Source organism: Lithobates pipiens, unplaced genomic scaffold (assembly GCF_037356315.1).
Source record: "Lithobates pipiens isolate NorthernLeopardFrog02 unplaced genomic scaffold, aLitPip1_a1.2 Scaffold_19, whole genome shotgun sequence".
NCBI classification, from domain to species: Eukaryota; Metazoa; Chordata; class Amphibia; order Anura; family Ranidae; genus Lithobates; species Lithobates pipiens.
In genome coordinates, this window is record NW_027507764.1 from 358,740,710 (window position 1) to 358,759,339 (window position 18,630).

The following is an 18,630-nucleotide window of genomic DNA, read 5'->3' on the forward strand; positions in this document are numbered from 1 at the left end:
TCTTTCCTCGTAAACCATAAAACTATATGTATAGCCTGTCGCCCTGTCACAGAGCTTATAAATCTAGACCCCATATCTGGTATGCTTTCTGGGAAGATACTGTTTGAATGATAAGCGGCCAGAAAACTTAATCAGGGACTGATCAACTTGATCGGGAGTAAACAAAGGCTGAAAACTGCTGGTTGAAGTTGTTTACGAGGGGCCGAATTTTGTAGAGCCGATCGTATTCAGGGTCACCCCGAGGACAACGGAGTTCATTGTCATTGAAAAGCAGAAACCGCAATATCTGCTCGTATCATGTTCTGGTCATGGACACGGGCATATGGTGAATTGGGTCAGTGGACTAATATGATCCCAACTCGCTTTTTTTAGTTATGCCCATGAGGATGGATAGGCCCAGGAAGGTCTTAAATTCAGAGGCTGTAATAGATCTCCAATCTCTGGGAAGGGTCAACTGGGGTTTAGTGGCGATGAATTGGCCAGCATACAAATTGCTTTGGTCCACAATAAATCAATAGAAATCTTCAGTGAAAAACAGCAAATAAAAATCAAGTGATGTAAAATCCACCTGAATTCCGGGTTGGCCAGTGAATGGGGGAAGTACAGGTGCTGCAGAAGTGGTGGGCTTCCAATTCGGATTGGCAAATGCAGCAGGAAGGGCACTATGGGCTCAACGGGCCTTTCTTTGTCTTCTTGGTGGCTGCAGGACACTCGTTGTGCTAGCCACCTCAACAGCTTGAACTGCACTTATGGGACTCACCATGTCACCAAGTGTTACTGCAGTGCTGGCTGTACGATCAGGATGTACTAGGCCTCTGGTGCTTGCCAGTTTACCAGAAGGATGAGCGGTACTAGTACTGGCTCTCTGCTCCATACAAGAGCCCTGCGGTTCTTGCACCTCAACAACAGCAGAAGAACGGGGTCGGGTACACCTGACCTTGGCAAGGACCACTACTCCATTGTCAGAGCTATCTGTCAGGGTGCCGCTGCTTTCTACAGGTTCGTATTCTGAGCCTGAATCTGACAGATGGGCGAGTTCTACTTCGTTCTCATCTGTCATGCTCAGAAACGTGTAGGCTTCTTCATTAGTGTACCTTCAATTTTGGCCTCTAAATTTACTGGTACAACTAGACTAACAGGAAAAAAGAGCACCTGACTCTCAGCGATTGCTTCAAACGCTACCAAAAAAAAACTGTTAGCATTCGCAGGGATCAGGTCTGACTCTGCAAATTCTGCAGTTATGTGTTTATTGTTTTGTAAGTGACAGTGATCGATTGATACTGCATTTGGGTGGGCTTGGCAAAGGGGCTAAGCATAGGTGCTAGCAGGTATCTGGGCTGATCCCACTAATGCTGCGTTTTTGGGAACCCTAAACTATTGGGGACACTAATATAGTTCTGATCAGATCAAAGATATTGATCCATTCAGACACTATACTACTAAGGGAGGTGTATGGTGCGTGCGTGGGTGTTAGCGTTATGGGCACTAATCTGACGCTGCCTGGGGCGATGAAGACCCTAACTGAGGCTAAAATCTAACTGATATCACCCGCCGGGTGATCAGGGGTTTAAACTTTTTATTAGGTAATGTACGGCAGGTGCCCTGACGCTATAATAAAAAAGAACTAACTAACCAGTGTCGCCCGTGACACTAATACAGTGATCATTGGTGACAGGGGGTGATCAATGGGTTAAACCTTTATTAGGGGGGTTTAGGGGGTCCCTAGAACTATCTGGGCCTACTAACAAGTACCCTAACGCTGATTAGTGTCACAAATTACCGTATATACTCGAGTATAAGCCGAGATTTTCAGCCTCTTTTTTGAGGCTGAAAGTGCCCCCCTCGGCTTATACTCGAGTCATCGCTGTCTGCCCGCTCGATCAGCGTGTCGAGCAGACAGACAGCGGCCATTCTATTCAAAAGCCGCGCCTCCGGCTCCGCCTTCGCCTGTGATAGGCGGAACACTGAATTTCCCAGCAGCCTGTGTTCCGCCTATCACGGACATCGTATCATCCTCGTACTACGGACGAGGATGATACGAAGGCAGTGATAGGCGGAACACAGGCTGCTGGGAAATTCAGTGTTCCGCCTATCACAGGCGAAGGAGGAGGCGCGGCTTTTGAATTTTACAATGGCCGCCGAAGAGGGCACGGGACGGAGGCAAGGCAAGGCAAGGCAAGGCACGGCACGGCACGGGACGGGACGGGACAGGACGGGACGGAGGCAAGGCAAGGCACGACACGACGGCAAGGCACGGCACGGCACGGGACGGAACGGAGGCAAGGAGGCAAGGCACGGGACGGAGGCTCGGGACAAAGGTAGGCTGGACACACACACACACACACACACACACACACACACACACACACACACACACACACACACACACACACACACACACACACACACACAGGGATGGGTGGATGGATGGAGACACACACACACAGGGATGGATGGATGGATGGATGGAGACACACACACACAGGGATGGATGGATGGATGGACACACACACACACAGGGATGGATGGACGGACACACAGGGATGGACGGACACACAGGGATGGACGGACACACAGGGATGGACGGACACACACACAGGGATGGACAGGCATGTCTCACCCTCGGCTTATACACGAGTCAATAAGTTTGCCAGTTTTTTTGGGGGTAAATTGGGGGCCTCGGCTTATATTCGGGTCGGCCTATACTCGAGTATATACGGTACACCAGTACAGTGATCAAAGAAAAATATGAACACTGCACTGGGTGAGACAGTGACAGGGAGTTAAGGGGTTAACTGGGGGGCAATCGGGGGGTGATTGGGGGGGTGAAATGTGTGCCTATGTGTACTGTGTCAGAGTAGTGTTGGTGCAACTCACATTTGGATGTCCTCTCTCCTCTATCTGGAATGGAAAAGAATTCCAGAGCGGGAGATGACATCACTTCCCCTGCATGTGTTTACACTTACAGGCAGGGGAAGCATTTAATTCGTCAGAACTGATCAGAAGGTCCAGGCCAGAAATCATTTGCCTGGGCCTGGAGATTGATCAGTTCTGAAACAAATCGATCAGCACAGCCGACGTAAGGTAACGTTGTTTCGCCTTCCCATGCTATTCTGCCGCAGTAAAACCGGTGTACTTCGGCAGAATGGCGCGGGTGCGCAAAAGGGCTTTTGTAATCCCGGGCTAGCAGGCACGCGCTGCCGGCTGTGCACGCTCATCCCGTGGACTGGGTGTCCGCCGGTTGCCCGCAATCGTGAAGAAGAGAGGCAGAACAGGGAAGTGCCTATGTAAATAAGGCATTTCCCTGTTTTGTCATCAAGAGCAGTGATCTCTGTCATGTCCTAGGTAGCCCACCCCCGCCTACAGTTAGAACACACTGAAGGAACACATTTGACCCCGTGATCGCCCCCTAGTGTTTAACCCCTTCCCTGTCAGTGGCATTTACACAGTAATCAGGCTATTTTTTTAGCTCTGATCACTGTATAGATGTCAATGGTCCTAAAATAGTCAAAAGTGTCCGATCTGTCCGCTGCAATATTGCAGTCCTGATAAAAATTGCAGATCACCACCATTGCTAATAAAAAAAAAAATTATAATAAAAATGTCCTAAATCTATCCCCTATTTTCTAGGCGCAATAACTTTTGTGCAAACCAATCAATATACACTTATTACAATTTTGTTTACCAAAAATGTGCAGAAGTGGTTAAGTAAAAACATAGCATGAAGAGAAACCACATATCTGGAACCACTAAAAAAGAAAAACAGACTAAGCTGGGAAGAGAAAGGGGGAGGGGGGGCAGATAAATAGAGAAGAAGTAAAAAAAAGATATATACCGTAATTGGGGGGTGGTGGGGTAAAGAGATGGGATATGTTAGGAGGGAGGATAGAGGGAGGTAAACTGTTCTGTGGAAGTAAAACCCTATCCCTCCGCTGCAAGGACCAAGCTTGCTTCCTCAGAACAGGTATATAAGGATCAGTAGACCCACTTGCGTTTACATTTTTGTTCTTTTCCCTGTAGGGCTGCAGTAATACTTTCCATGGAGTGGATCTCTGCCACATCGAGCTACATCTAGAGTGTGGGGGGGGGGGGGGGGGACTCTTGCTTCCACAATGATAATATACAGGCCTTTGCCTTATTCAAGAGATTGATCAAAATGGAGTGTTTATTTCTCTTTTCTCCTTGGCTTTTCAATGAAAGCTGCAAGATGCATTTTGATTCCGTTTTTTATCACTGGTCATGTCCCTTTTGACAGTGAAGTAATACTAAAAATGGGTAATTACACTGTCCCACTGTCCTTTTAGATTAACCACTTGCCGCCCGCCCTATAACAAATTGACGGGGGCAAAGTGGTTGCATAATCCTGATCGGACGTCATATGACGTCATCAGGATTATGAGCCGCTGCGCGCCCCCGGGGGCGCGCATCGCGGCGATCGTTGTTGCGGGGTGTCAGTCTGACACCCGGCAACTACGATCTCGGTAAAGAGTCTCCGACGGAGACTCTTTACCATGTGATCAGCCGTGTCCAATCACGGCTGATCACAGTGTAAATAGAAAAAGCCGGTGATCGGCTTTTCCTCACTCACGTCTGTCAGACGCGAGTAGAGGAGAGCCGATCGGCTGCTCCTCTGACAGGGGGGGTCTGTGCTGATCAATTATCAGCACAGCCCCTCCGAGGATGCCCACACTGGACCACCAGGGATGCCACCAGACCACCAGGGATTCCCAGGACAAGGTATGCCATCCTAGACCACCAGGGATTCCAGTCAGTGCCACAATGGATGCCAATCAGTGCCCACAATGGGCATCACTGATTGTCATGCATTATTGTTTGGCACTGATTGGCATCCATTAGTACAATATATTATAATACAATGCCGCCTATCAGTTCCAATCTGTGCCGCCTATCAGTGCCCATCCATGCCCACCTGTGCCGCCTACCCATGCCCACCTGTGCCGCCTACCCATGCCCACCTGTGCCGTCTACCCATGCCCACCTGTGCCGCCTACCCATGCCCACCTGTGCCGACTAACCCATGCCCACCTGTGCCACCTATCCATGCCCATCCATGCCAATCCGTGCCAGCTATCAGTGCCAATTTGTGCCACCTATCAGTGCCCATCCGTGTCGCCCATCCGTGTCGCCCATCAGTGCCGCCCATCAGTGCCGCCTATCAGTGCCACATATTGTGTCCATCAATGCCACCTCATCAGTGCCACTTCATTGGTGCCACCTTATCATTGCCCATCAGTGTAACCCCATCAGTGCCCATCAGTGAAGGAGAAAACGTACTTATTTGCAAAGTTTTGAAACTGAAACAAAAAAAAACATTTTATTTTTTTCAAAATTTTCGGTATTTTTTTATTTGTTTAGCAAAAAATAAAAACCGCAGAGGTGATCAAATACCACCAAAAGAAAGCTCTATTTGTGGGGAAAAAATGATAAAAATTTCATTTGGGTACAGTGTAGCATGACCGCGCAATTGTCATTCAAAGTGCGACAGCGCTGAAAGCTCAAAATTGGTCTGGGCAGGAAGGTGTTTAAGTGCCTGGTATTGAAGTGGTTAAAGAATGTTTTTCATATCCATAAAATGTTTACTTTTATTATACATTATTATTTATTATACCTTTCTAGGATGTCCGCAATGTCGGCCGTCCGAGGCTGACCCATCCCTCGGCTCTCGGGTCCCAGAGCCGCCATTCGAAGTAAGGGAAACAGGCAGTGGAGCCTTGCGACTTCACTGCCCATTTCCTACTGCGCAGGGTGCGAGTCACGCAGTGCTATGTGAATGGGGCGCGCTGTGTTGTAGGACACACACAGTTCCCACAACACACCGCGCCCCATGGAATTGTAGGTCATACATTTATTATAAATAATCACAACACAACAGAATGGTGTTTAAATGGCCGCGGAACCTTTATTGGTATTAAAATTTAAACAAATGACTTTATTCAAATAACCAATGAAATATAAATACATTTTATTTCAACTTAAACCAATTCTAACTAGCTCAGTGATAGGACTTGAGCTATAAATACATCAGTTCATAAAGCAAGTCCCCCCTTGATTCAAGCGTGACATAACCACATAATGGTGCCAGCGACAAGGGTGGGAGGGAAGGGGAGCTCAAGCTTTAAGTTGCCTTAGGTAAAATGTTAGTGGGACTTTATTTTTTATTTAAAACTTACAATCTTTTTTTTATTTTATTTTTATTTTATTGACGACCACAATTCGATGATGCGGGCGCCTTATTGTGCCCGCTGTTCATTCCCCAGAAGACAATGCGAGAAGGAGAAGACCGAAGATGACCGCGCAATAGGAAGAGGCAGATTAGGATGATCTGCCTAGCAGCAGCCATTTATGGTAAAGCTGCGTACACATGATCAAACAATCCGGTGTGTGGGCTCCGGCGGACTTTTTTTACCCAAAAGTCCGGCGGACTAAGAAAGAAGTTTTGCACATCAATCTGTCCGCCAGACTCGCATTTCGGCGGACAATACGGCCGTGTGTGTGCTAGTCCGCCGTACTTTTGAAATGAACAGACTTTTCCCGCCCGAAGAAAAGTCCGCTCATTTTGAGCAAGGCTCCAGGTAGCCGAGACAAGCGAAGGAGGCGACGCTGGCCCCATCACCTGTTATGGACTCAAAGGGGAATCCCTACGCCGAAAAAACAGCGTGGGGGTCCCCCCCAGGTCCATATCAGACCCTTATCCGAGCACGCTACCCGGCCAGGAAAGGGGGTGGGGACGAGTGAGCGCCCCCGCCTCCTGAGCCACGCCAGGCCGCGTGCCCTCAACATGGAGGGTGCCTTGGGGAAGGGGGGCCGTGCGCCTCCCCACCCCAAAGCACCTTGTCCCCATGTTGATGAGGACAAGGGCCTCTTCCCGACAACCCTGGCCGTTGGTTGTCGGGGTATGTGGGCGGGGGGCTTATCGGAATCCAGGAGCCCCCTTTAATAGGGGGGCCCCCGGATCCCGGCCCCCCACCCTATGTGAATGAGTATGGGGTACAATGTATGGGACTGTGACATCATAATGGACGGGGACATCATCCGGCGATGTCCCTATATAAGTCGCCGCATGCCACGTCCCTGTCATTGTGACCAGAGACAGCAAGGAGGCAACAGCTCAAGAAGAGAAGAGAAGAACAGAAGGCCAGAAGACAGCGGCGACAGAAGACCGGGCCACCGCTTGTAAAAGAGCTAGAAGAAGGCGCGGTGGCCCGGTAAGAAGAACCGAAGAGGGGACAAGACCCCCAAAGTCAGAAGAAGAGGGCGGCGGTGAAGAAGAAAGCCGGGCTCCTTCGCTAGTAAAAGAGCTAGCAGTAGATAGCAGAGAAATCCGGCGAGAAGACCCCCCAAGACGGAAGACCCCCAGAGCAGTGCAATAAATTATTTTTAAACCTTGTGTGTTGTGTTTTTTTTTAACATATTTTATCACAGGTCAATGGGTAGGGGTACATGTTGAGGGCACGTGGCCTGGTACGGCTCAGGAGGGGTATGCTCGCTCGTCCCCACCCCTTTTCCTGGCCGGCCGGGTAGCGTGCTCAGATAAGGGTCTGATCTGGCCCTGGGGGGGACCCCCACGCCGTTTTTTTCGGCGTAGGGATTCCCCTTTAAGTCCATACCAGGTGACAGGGCCAGCGACGCTTCCTTCGCTGGTCCCGGCTACCTGGAGCCGCACTCAAAATGAACGGACTTTCCTCCATGTTTGTGGGCGAGTCCGTTCATTTAAAAAGTACGGCGGAAAGTCCGACGGTGCGGCGGATAGTCCGGCGGACTAAGTCTGTTGCAAAAGTACCGTGTGTGGGCAGGTAGCTCGTTCAGAAAGTCCGGTGGACAGTCCAGCGGTTTGTCCGCGGGACTAAGTCCGCCGTATCGTCTGATACGGTGGACTGCAGCATAAGTGATTTTTAATTATTTTTTTTGAGCCTTTTTATGCTTTTTTTTTTTTTTTTTAAGGTGGACCTCCCCTTTAAGCTGTGAGCAAAAAAAAAACCTGGAAGCTGACTGATTTCTGTGCAGAGCTGCACAAAATGTAACATTCTCCAGTTTTAGTAAATCAACTCCAATGCTAGGAATAAGAGCCCATACAAGCTTATACTTGTAAAAACCAAGTCTACAAGGACACCTAAATTAGAAATGGCACCTCCAAAGAAAATAGTTATTATATCAAATTTTAACTAACATTCAACGTCTACCTAAAATCCCCTCCAGCTGTAAACCTGCTACTCAACAGAATATTAATGTCAAACTAAGGTGATACGATTAGTAAAAAAACACATGTAATAACAAAACAATAAAAGTTTGTAACTAAATGCACCTCATGGGCAATTTGGGTGCTTTCCACTCCACCATGGCCCAGTTGGAATCAGACCTTTCCAGTTGTAAGCTTAGCTCATCTTTCACTTTCTTTGCAAAAAAATGATGAATTCTGATCATTTTTATTGGCTGGAACAGCATTTATCCAAGTCAGCTCTGGGGCTGAAGTATTGCTAATTTAACCTTTCGCCCCTAAATATACAGCTGCATTTTCCCTGCTATACAGTAGCATGTCTCAGTTCTCTTTACAAGAAAAAGAACCTGGTACCTTTTTCCATATAGTTTCTGTTTCTGGCACGCTGTCAGACTTCAAAGGCTTCTGCTCATTGCCAGTAGGCACAAATAACATAAGTAAAGATGTTAAAGAAGTTTTCAAAGCACACTTTCAATAGATTTTACCTTGGGGTTTTATGTCGAAATCAATATTATGAGAGTTTTCTTTGCAGTTTGTTTTGTAATATAAAGATTTACCACTAACTCAACCACTATCTGACAAAATGTCGTTTTTATACAGCTTACTTATTGCTCTGTTTATTCTTCTATTTTCTGCAATGGCATATTCATCATTTCTGTGATTGTAACCATCCGTTTTATTACGGCTCATTCTTTTCTTCTTTTCCCTCCGACTCATTCTTACTGGTGATAATTATCATAAGCTGACTTCCTTTTCATCGTGTTTTGTCTTTCTTGAAAGCAGGTTGGTTTACAGATAACAGTTTCGATATATGCTACCTGTAAATAAATGTGACCTACATGTGCAGAAATTGCCTGACACCTCATGTTTTTAAACACATTTGTGTCTTTTAACCACTTCCGCTCCGGAAGGTTTACCCCCTCCTCTTCATGACCAGGCCATTTCTTGCGATAGGGCACTGCGTTCATTTAACTGACAATGGCGGGGTCAGGCAATGTTGTATCTAAACAAAAGTCGTGTCCTTTTTTTTTACCACAAATAGAGCTTTCTTTTGGTGGTATTTGATCACCTCTGTGGTTTTTATTTTTTTGCGCTATAAACAAAAAAAAGACTGACAATATTCAAAGAGAAAAAATATTTTTTACTTTCTGCTATAAAACATATGCAATAAAAAAATGTAAAACATCACATTTATTCATCAATTTAGGCCAATATGTATTCTGCTGCATATTTTTGGTAACATTTATTTTAATGAGGGTGGGTTCACGCTAACGCGAATTGGATGCATGCATCCAATTCACATGTTAGGAGATGTGAGCGGCTCTCAATGGAGCAGCTCCAGTGTGAATTGCACAGGATTCCTGTGCATGTTCTGGTCCGTTTCAGGTCCAAATTCAGCCTAAAATTCGGACTGAAATCGGACCTGAAAAAGTGAACAGGGACACATCGGACCCCTGCTGTGAGCCGCTCCATGCTGTGCTGTGAACCCAGCCTTAAGCCCCATACACACTATCAGATTTTCTGCAGATTTTTTCCTTCAGATTTACCAAAACCATATAATATGAGGTCAAACCTTAGGAGTTTCAATTTGTATGCAATCAGGCAGGCCCTTGCACTACATGGTTTTGGTAAATTTGAAGACAAAAATCAGCAGAAAATCTGATAGTGTGTATGGGGCTTAAGTGTATATTGATTGGTTTGCACAAAAGTTATAGAGTCTACAAACTATGGGATTTTTTTGTCTATTTATTTATTTTTTACTAGTAATGGTGGCGATCAGCAACTTTTAACGGGACTGTGATATTGCGGCAGTCGGGGAGCTAACTGACACTTTTGACACTTTTTGGGAACCAGTGACACTAATACAGTGATCAGTGCTACAAAATATGCACTGTCACTGTACTAATGCCACTGGCTGGGAAGGGGTTAACATCAGGGGCGATCTAAGGGTTAAACGTGCGCCTGTCATGTGCTTTACTACTGTGGGTGAGGTGTTAGTAGTACTAAGAGAAGGCATGGATCAGTGCCTCTGCTTAGCAGAGATGCAGGGTCCATGTCTTCTGTAGTGACAGAATGGTGATCTTCCCTGTTTACATAGGCAGACCACCGTTCTGTCAGTGTACAGAAGCATCAGCAGGTGCCGGCGGACATCAAGTCTGCCATACCTGCCAATCAGCTCCTGCTGTGTCTCATCACAGTGGGAGCAGACTGCCTCCGTGTATATACAGTATACAGTCAGCAAGCGGTTAAAGCAGAACTAAACGTTTTTTTTAAGCTAAAAATAATTCAAAACCATAGGAGAATTTTTTATAAAGCAGTCAATGTGGCTTTCAATAAACATTCACTGGTTGTGAATCGTTCACTGTCATTTATCATGCATGCATCGGAAAGATTCACCTGCAGTGAATATTTGGTGAATGTCAAATTCACTACTTTATAAATAAGGCCCTATGTGGATGTTCTATGACCTATTGGATTCAGCTCCTCTGGCTGCACATTCCAGATATTGTATGCTTTCCACACCTCCCCCTTGGTATGTTATTATTCTCCTACATTGAGACAGGGAGCAAATCCCTCCATTGCACAGAACAATATGGTCCTTCTCGGTCTTGCCCTATGTTGGTTCCTCTCATTTGGTACACAGCTGCATTTTATTAAAACAAGTAACAAGTGGCTCACAAAAAAACAGACAACAGAGAGGATTAGGGAGGGATAGGTACAGAGAATTTCTGGAGAGGAAATTAATATGTTGCTTCATACAGATGGTATCACCGCCTTCATTGCCTCACTCTAATGCAGAGGAGAGACCAGGCAAGATGAAATATAAATAATATTAAATATGGATAATGCAAAAGGTAACACAGATTAGCAAGCATATATGTGTGCACAATTTAATTTGCATTTTTACAGTCTTTGCATTTAATAAAGTATACACCTTTAGTTCTACTTTAAGGGTATTTTGAATGTGTTACTGAGTCAATTTACTTACCTATCTTACCTACCTGTCATACCCCCAGTTAGGTAGACCAAGGGGAGTTAAAGACACTATAAACCTTCCTACCTGCACCTTGTGTAGTTCACCTGCATGAGATGTGCATTCAGGGCCGTCTTTAATATTGACTGGACCCAGGGCAAACATTTTATTGGTCCCCCCTTCCATGCAATTTCACTCTCCGCCTGCTCTGAGACATACAATAAATAGCAGCTAGACTCAAAATCAGTTTACTGAATCAGATCAGGCAGTGATTGCGATTGGTTACCGAAGGTTACAGTGTATCATTAACACTCACTGACTAGCTGCTAGAGATTACAGCACATATTATGGCTCACTGTTTATTTTCTAAAGGGTTACAGCACATGACTTCTGCTTGTTGATTGGTTGCTAGCGAATACTGTACATCAATACTGCTAACTAATTGGTTGCTAGAGGTTACTGCACATTATTACTGCTCACTGATTGGTTCCTAGAGGTTACTGCATATCCTTACCGCTCAATGATTGGTTGCAAGAGGTTAGTGCACAGCATTACTGCTCACTGCCTGCACACCATGAACTGGGGAGGTGGGGGGACCATTAATTGTTAATGACACCCTCATTCATCGGCTGTGATGTGTGTATTCACATACACCAAAATTCAGGTTACTGTGGCACCATGTTTTTTTGAAGAAGGATTCCACCTCCAATATGCTTACCTTTGCAGAACAGGCTGATGTTAGGCTGAATGACCACAGTTGTAGGCAAGACTTTCGAGCATGCTCCTTTACCTCTCCAGTGGGCAGCATTCAGCCAAAGTGATGGTAGATATGACCTCAGGGGGGCATGATATATATATATATGAATGCCGCCTCTATTTACATATCAATACAGAGGTCCCTGACTTTTTACATATTAATCCCGCCGCTATTTACTTATCAATGCTGGTTATTTACATATAAGCACAGGTGAGTCATCTGTACATGGCAATAGGGCACAGCTGGGCAGCAGCAACAGAACTTTACACTGAGATATCAGGACACAGCACGGGACTAAAACGTTAAGGGATAAGTGAGTTTAAACTGGGATAGTTGGCAAGTATGAGGCAGCTGCTTAGGGCCCCATAACAATCATGGGGCCCAGGGAAACTGACCCTTTTACCCTGCCTTAAAAACAGTCCTGTGTGGATTGATCATGTCTTTTCATGGTTTTGTGGCGTCATTTGTTTCTCTATATACACCATTTATAGTAGAGTAAATTTTCACATTCCGTTGTCAAAATTTTCTGTTTATGTTTAAACAAGAGGCATGCTTCATGGGGCTGTACAGGTTAATGCCTGACCTGTGTCTGTCGTCTAAGAACTGAAACTTCCACTGAAGAAACTACTCCACCACAATCACTGGGTCCCTCAGTCTACTGCTCTTTGGGTGAGAGATAATTATGTTGTAAATCTTACATAGACACAAGCAGTTAACAGAGAGCTTGCCATGCGGTATTTCATCACATTAGCACCACATTTGTGATGCAACTCAGAGGAAATGGTGAATCATGAATTGTGACCCGGCAGCAGGAGAACATACCCTGGTCAGTTTTCTAGCTGTGCTAGGAACTCAGCCCACTCTCCTCTAATGATCAGGCTTGTCATGACATCCCCCACTGCATAGCCATTCACAGGGAAGACCATTGTTCTGCTGTTTCTCCTCCCCCAGCTCTTATGCAAATGAGAACAGAGGGAATGTGATCACTTAAAAAATGGTGGGAAAAGGTATTTATCATTTCTTTTTTATATCTATACACAAATGTTTTGCCTTTTATTTCTATTTTAAGCTGAATGGGTTGTTTTACAAGGTAGGGGTTTACAATCACTTCAAATAATAATTTTTTTACAGAGATCTATATATCAGACCATAGACAAGGACATCTGAGGAAAAAAAGAGGTACAAATGGATTTGGTTCCAAATGAGGGGCATCCCTCTAAAGGAAGGACAGTTATTATTATTATCATACAGGTTTTATATAGCGCCAACAGTTTATGCAGCGCTTTACAACATTAGTTTATAAGCTCTGGAGTTGCACTGCATTGTTGTATTTGTACAAGTACTTATTAAAGACAGATTTGTAAAAAAGGTGACGTAACAAGTACTTAATTACACTATTGCTTTCATTGCTCTCATTTTATATACTAACCAAAAAATCAGTTATTCTATTTTTGAGGCGCTTCATTTGCAGGCTTTTGAGTTGGCCTGTGGCGCAATCCATCGCGCCAGACAACTTTCGCCTGCCCGTAGTATCACTTAACTCAGAGGTGCTTTGTTCTTTTTTTCTTGTACTTGTTCTTTGTTGAGTTAAGATGTCACTTCCAATTTCCCTGTGCTAATGGTAAACCGGAAGTGATGTCAGAAGCTCTGTGAAACACACGGCTGGAGCAGAGCTGGTAAGTAAGGCTCTAATAGGCTGCAAAATAGGTGAACTGCGAACACCATACTTGGCGCTTGCAGTCCACTCAGCTTTCCTAACACTGAACCGCCTCTCCGCCAATCAGGTGTTCAGCTATGTTACCTGTCACCTGGTTGGCTGAAGCGCCAGGCGCCACTATTGGGTGCCTATCAGGAGGGCAGGACAGGAAATGAGGCAGGAGACACATGAAGGGCAGATGGCGAGTGAGGGCACACTGGCAGCATTTAATGGGCACACTGGCAGCATTTGATGGACACACTGGCAGCGTTTGATGGACACACTGGCAGCATATGATGGGCAGTTGGGCAGTTGGGCACACTGGCAGCATTTGATTGGCACACTTATACCATATGATGGGCACTGGCACAATTTAATGGGCACACTGGCAGCATTTGATGGGCACACTAGCAGCATTTGCGGTGTTTGATGGCACAGGGGCTGCATTTGATGGCACAGTGGCAGCGTTTGATGGTCACAGTGGCTGCGTCTGATGGCACAGTGGCTGCATTATAGACTTCCAGAACAATAAACTAAGAAAAAATATGTACAGAATAAAGTACTTATAAACAGCATATCATGCTAATGGTATTTTCAGGAGAAAAAGCTCAGAGGTGTCCAATGTATAAAAATTCTTGTACACAGCCCTGTTGCTAATGATATGGTATTTTTGAAACAAAAGAACTGGCATACTGTAGTGATGTTGATGGCTGATGAAAGCTGATAAAGTGGTACAACCTCAAAATGTATTCTAAAGTGTGCATCTGACGTCTCCAGAGGAGTTGGAACATCTGACAGCATCTGGGAGACAGGGGGCACTAACAGTACTCCAATGGCAACGTATCCTAGACAAACAAGATCCCCTGCTTTGAAGCTTCTCATTCCAACCACATATTAGGTCGTCACATTCTGACCAAGCTTCCATAGATGTGGACTCCAGCAGTCAGATAAGCCATTGCAGCTAGTTTAATTACAGTCTACACTATGCCAATGTGCGTGTAATTTGTTTTATTTTCCTCCGCCCTGTTTTCTCAGTGCCTGAGCCCTGGCTTTGAACTCAGTTCTGACTGGCTACCACATCAGCCACACTACCCTTGGCTTACTCATTGATGTTGTCTTTAGTTACTAACTATGTTTTTGCCAACAGATTCTCTTGTCCCTATATTGGAAGCTTCCAATCTCCCTCAAATTGACCAACAGCCTTCTGCTGGTCCTGATACTAAGCCACATGTTTACATATGGGCTTAACTAGAGAACACTCAGCAGATGGATCTCCCAACATACATCTTACATCATCCTATGAGCACTATTAGAATATCTGCAGTGACTACTTTTCCAAATCAAACATTTGTATATTCATACATTTCTGCATAAGCACGTGTATGTATTCATTTATTTAAAAATCTAAAATTAAAAAAAAGAGATAACTGGTCATATAGAAGAAACATCAATATTATACATTTGTTATCTAAGAAACTGTGGCGTCTTAGAATGACCATTCTCCTTCGTCTTTCAGATTAGATTAGAGTGTTAGAAATACTCATTACTCAAATGCTAATGTTACCCAAGAGTGTCGTCTGCTCATACAGTGTAAAAAACAGCTTATTAGCAGTCCATAAAGCACAAGTCACAAAATGACTTTAGAATGTAAATATACATCAGCATATAATAAAAAAGTTGTTATAGTGTTATAGGAGGCTATTGGGAAATGTAAATATATTAATAAATCCAATAAAACCCTTCCTGAGCTACAGAACGCAAAGTAATAATTACGATGTATGAGGCATCTTGATAAAAGAAAAGATTCTTCACATAATGACGGAACGTAGGTTATTAGTTAATTGTCGAACAATATTAAAGTAATTATTCCCATCATGTTGGCAACTTTCCAGAAGTCAGACTAAATATTTTTGCATAGAAAAATCTGCTACATAAAAATCTAGTTATAACCATTCAAAGTAAAAACAAAACAAGCATACACTTATTCAAAAAGAATTGGTGCAATAGGTAGTAAAATCTGGCATACTACGGACAGAGATTACCATACTCCATTGCTCTTTGCACCTAACACCAACAGGCAATAAAGAGTAAGAATTTTGTGATGGGAATGCAGCAATAAAGATACATAGCAGGCTAACAACTAAAAACAGAAAATGAATGCAGCCACAACATCTACGGATTGGTAAGCTGCAATATGTACAGTATACATTTTTGATTTTTAGTTTAGAGACTCTTTAAAGACCTTAAAGTGTTACTAAACCCAGTACCTTGCATTCACTAGATCTGGTCTCCCACAGTACATAGAACATGTAAATGCAATTATTTTACTAAATATAAACTGCTAAATACCTTTTCTCCTCAGTCATGTGACTTCAAGCAGTAGCCAGCCAAGCACTGGCTAAAGCAGTAGGAGGAGTTTTCTGACTGTCCTATGAGACTGCAAGACCCCTGACCCTCTGTCTGGAGAGTTCTGATTGGAACTGTGTTGATCACATGCACTCTCTGAAAAAAAAAAGCTCTCTAGCAATACACACCAAGTTGAGCATGTGTTCTATCAGGAGATGGTTTGGGGACAGTGGAAGAAGGAGAGGATCAGAGAAGACAGGCTCAACCCTTATGCCTCGTACACATGACCGGACTTTCCAGTAGACTAGGTCCGAAGGGATTAGTCCGTCGGACAAGTCCGATCGTTTTTCGAAAAATAAATCCGACGGTCCTAGAAATAGAACATGTTTCAAATCTATCTGATGGACTCAATTCTGACGGACTAAAATCGGGAAAACCATGAGTCTGTGTGCTGGTCCGAGGGACCAAATACGACGCAAGGGAAGCTATTGGCTACTGGCTATTGAAGTTCCTTGTTTAGTCCCGTTTACGTCATCACATTCAAAAGAACGGACTTTCGAACGGACTTTCGAATGGACTTTCGAACGGACTTAGTCCATTCGCGTGTGGCCAAGTTAAAAAAAAATCGGAACTCACCCGAAAGTCCCTCGGAAAGACCGTCGGACCTAGTCTGCCGGAAAGTCTGGTCGTGTGTACACGGCATTAGATTCCACGGTGAGTATAACAAGCATGCTTTATTGCAAATACAGACTGATTTTACTATTGTGAGTTTAAACCCTTGACATCAGAAGGTAGGCAAATATGCAGCCTCTCGGCGCATATTTGTGTGAATTACTGCCACTACACTCGCACCAAGAGCATGTGCGCTGCACGCTTCTGCCAAATTTACTGCTGCCTAACCGAAAGGAGTGATTGGGAGTTTTTCAGATCATGTGACAGCCAATCATGGTATTCACGTGATCTTAAGCAAGTAAGTAGTGGCACTAAGAGGCTAAACCAGTATTAAAGCAAACATTGATTATACTGCAATTTTCTTTCTTCTAATTTCATCTGGTGATCCAGCAGGAAAATCTGTTGTTTTTCACAGAACAAACTCTTCAGCAGAATGTATCAGTTTACATGGATAGGACAAACCACTTAACACTGGCAGGGGTGATTAAAATAATTTATTTATTCATGAAAAACCTTTATCCCAAAAGGAAAAAAACTGCTTGCTATAACCAATTATAAAGAGAGAGCTGGAGTTTTTTCCTTCAATTTGTTAGGCCGTGTACACACGCGGGGACTGTTCGCTCAACTTTGTCCGTCAAACAGTTTCAGCGGACAGTCCGCTCAAAATTAGCATGGACGGACTTGGCCACACACGACGAACGAACAGTCCGCTGAAACCGTGCGCGATGACGTGAACGGCACGTACGACGGGACTAGAAAACGACGTCCTATACACTGCAATGCAAACTTCAGCGTGTAAATCCTTTCTGAGCATGCGCGGAACTTAGTTTGACGAACAAGCCTACACACGAGGGGACTGTTCGCTGAAACAAAGTTTCAGCGGACAGTTTTTCGGAATTTCCGAAAAACTTTGTTCAGCAGACTGTCCGCTGAAACTGTCCGCTGAAAGCCCACACACGAGCGGACTGTCCGCCGAAACACTGTTCAGCGGACAAAGTTGAGCGAACAGTCCCCGCGTGTGTACGCGACCTTAGTGGTTCTAAATCCGCTAATACATTTACCACTACCCTCCCCCACCCCCAGACTGACAATGCTGCTGTCTTTTGTGCCTCCTATTCTCATTCATCCAGACTTGCGTCTTATTAATAAAGGAGGTGTGTTACTGGCCAGATCACAAGATGAAAACAGAGGGAAAAAAGCCAAAGAAAATAACATTGATGCAGCGCCAAATATAATGAGTGATAAGCTGCAATATAATACATTTGTATTATTAGCAAGTGTACTGGGGACTTACAAGGGGGGAGACTGTCATACATAGCCAGTTCTCCCTGAATACTGCAGGTGCCAAGTCTTCATCCCCTCCTTGGGAGATCTTGTGCAGGGTCAGCCGGCTGGGCTTGTGTGAGTCAGTCTGGAGGACTATAGAGAAAAGTTAACCTAGAGGGCTGGTGAAGGGAGCGGCCAGGTGGGTTGGCAGTTCCTGAAGGGATGGTGATGGGACCGGTAGCTATAGGAGGAAGAGTGCAAAGTGATCACTGTGTACTGCTACACAACAAGGAGCTTTGAGTTCCTGTTCGCAAAAAGCCATTGATAAATCTGACTATGCCTGTCAGCTTCATTTACAGTGATCCAGCTGGAGTCTATGAGCAAGTAAAGTGTGGGAGGAGTGTCAAGGAGGCTGTATATAGAAGAGTGGTCATCAACCCTTTCCTCAGGACCCACTAACAGGCCAGGTTTTATGTATTACCTTGGGGGAGATGCAGACTAGAATACTGCAATCACTGAGCAGGAAATGATATTACCTGTGATGTATTTCAGTTATCTTGCAAACCTGGCCTGTTAGTGGGCCCTGAGGACAGGGTTGATGACCCTTGATATAGAAGACTGTGTATAGGAAGATGTCCCTGAAAATATTGCGAAAGTGTTGTTGCCAAAGTCAAGTGGGCATG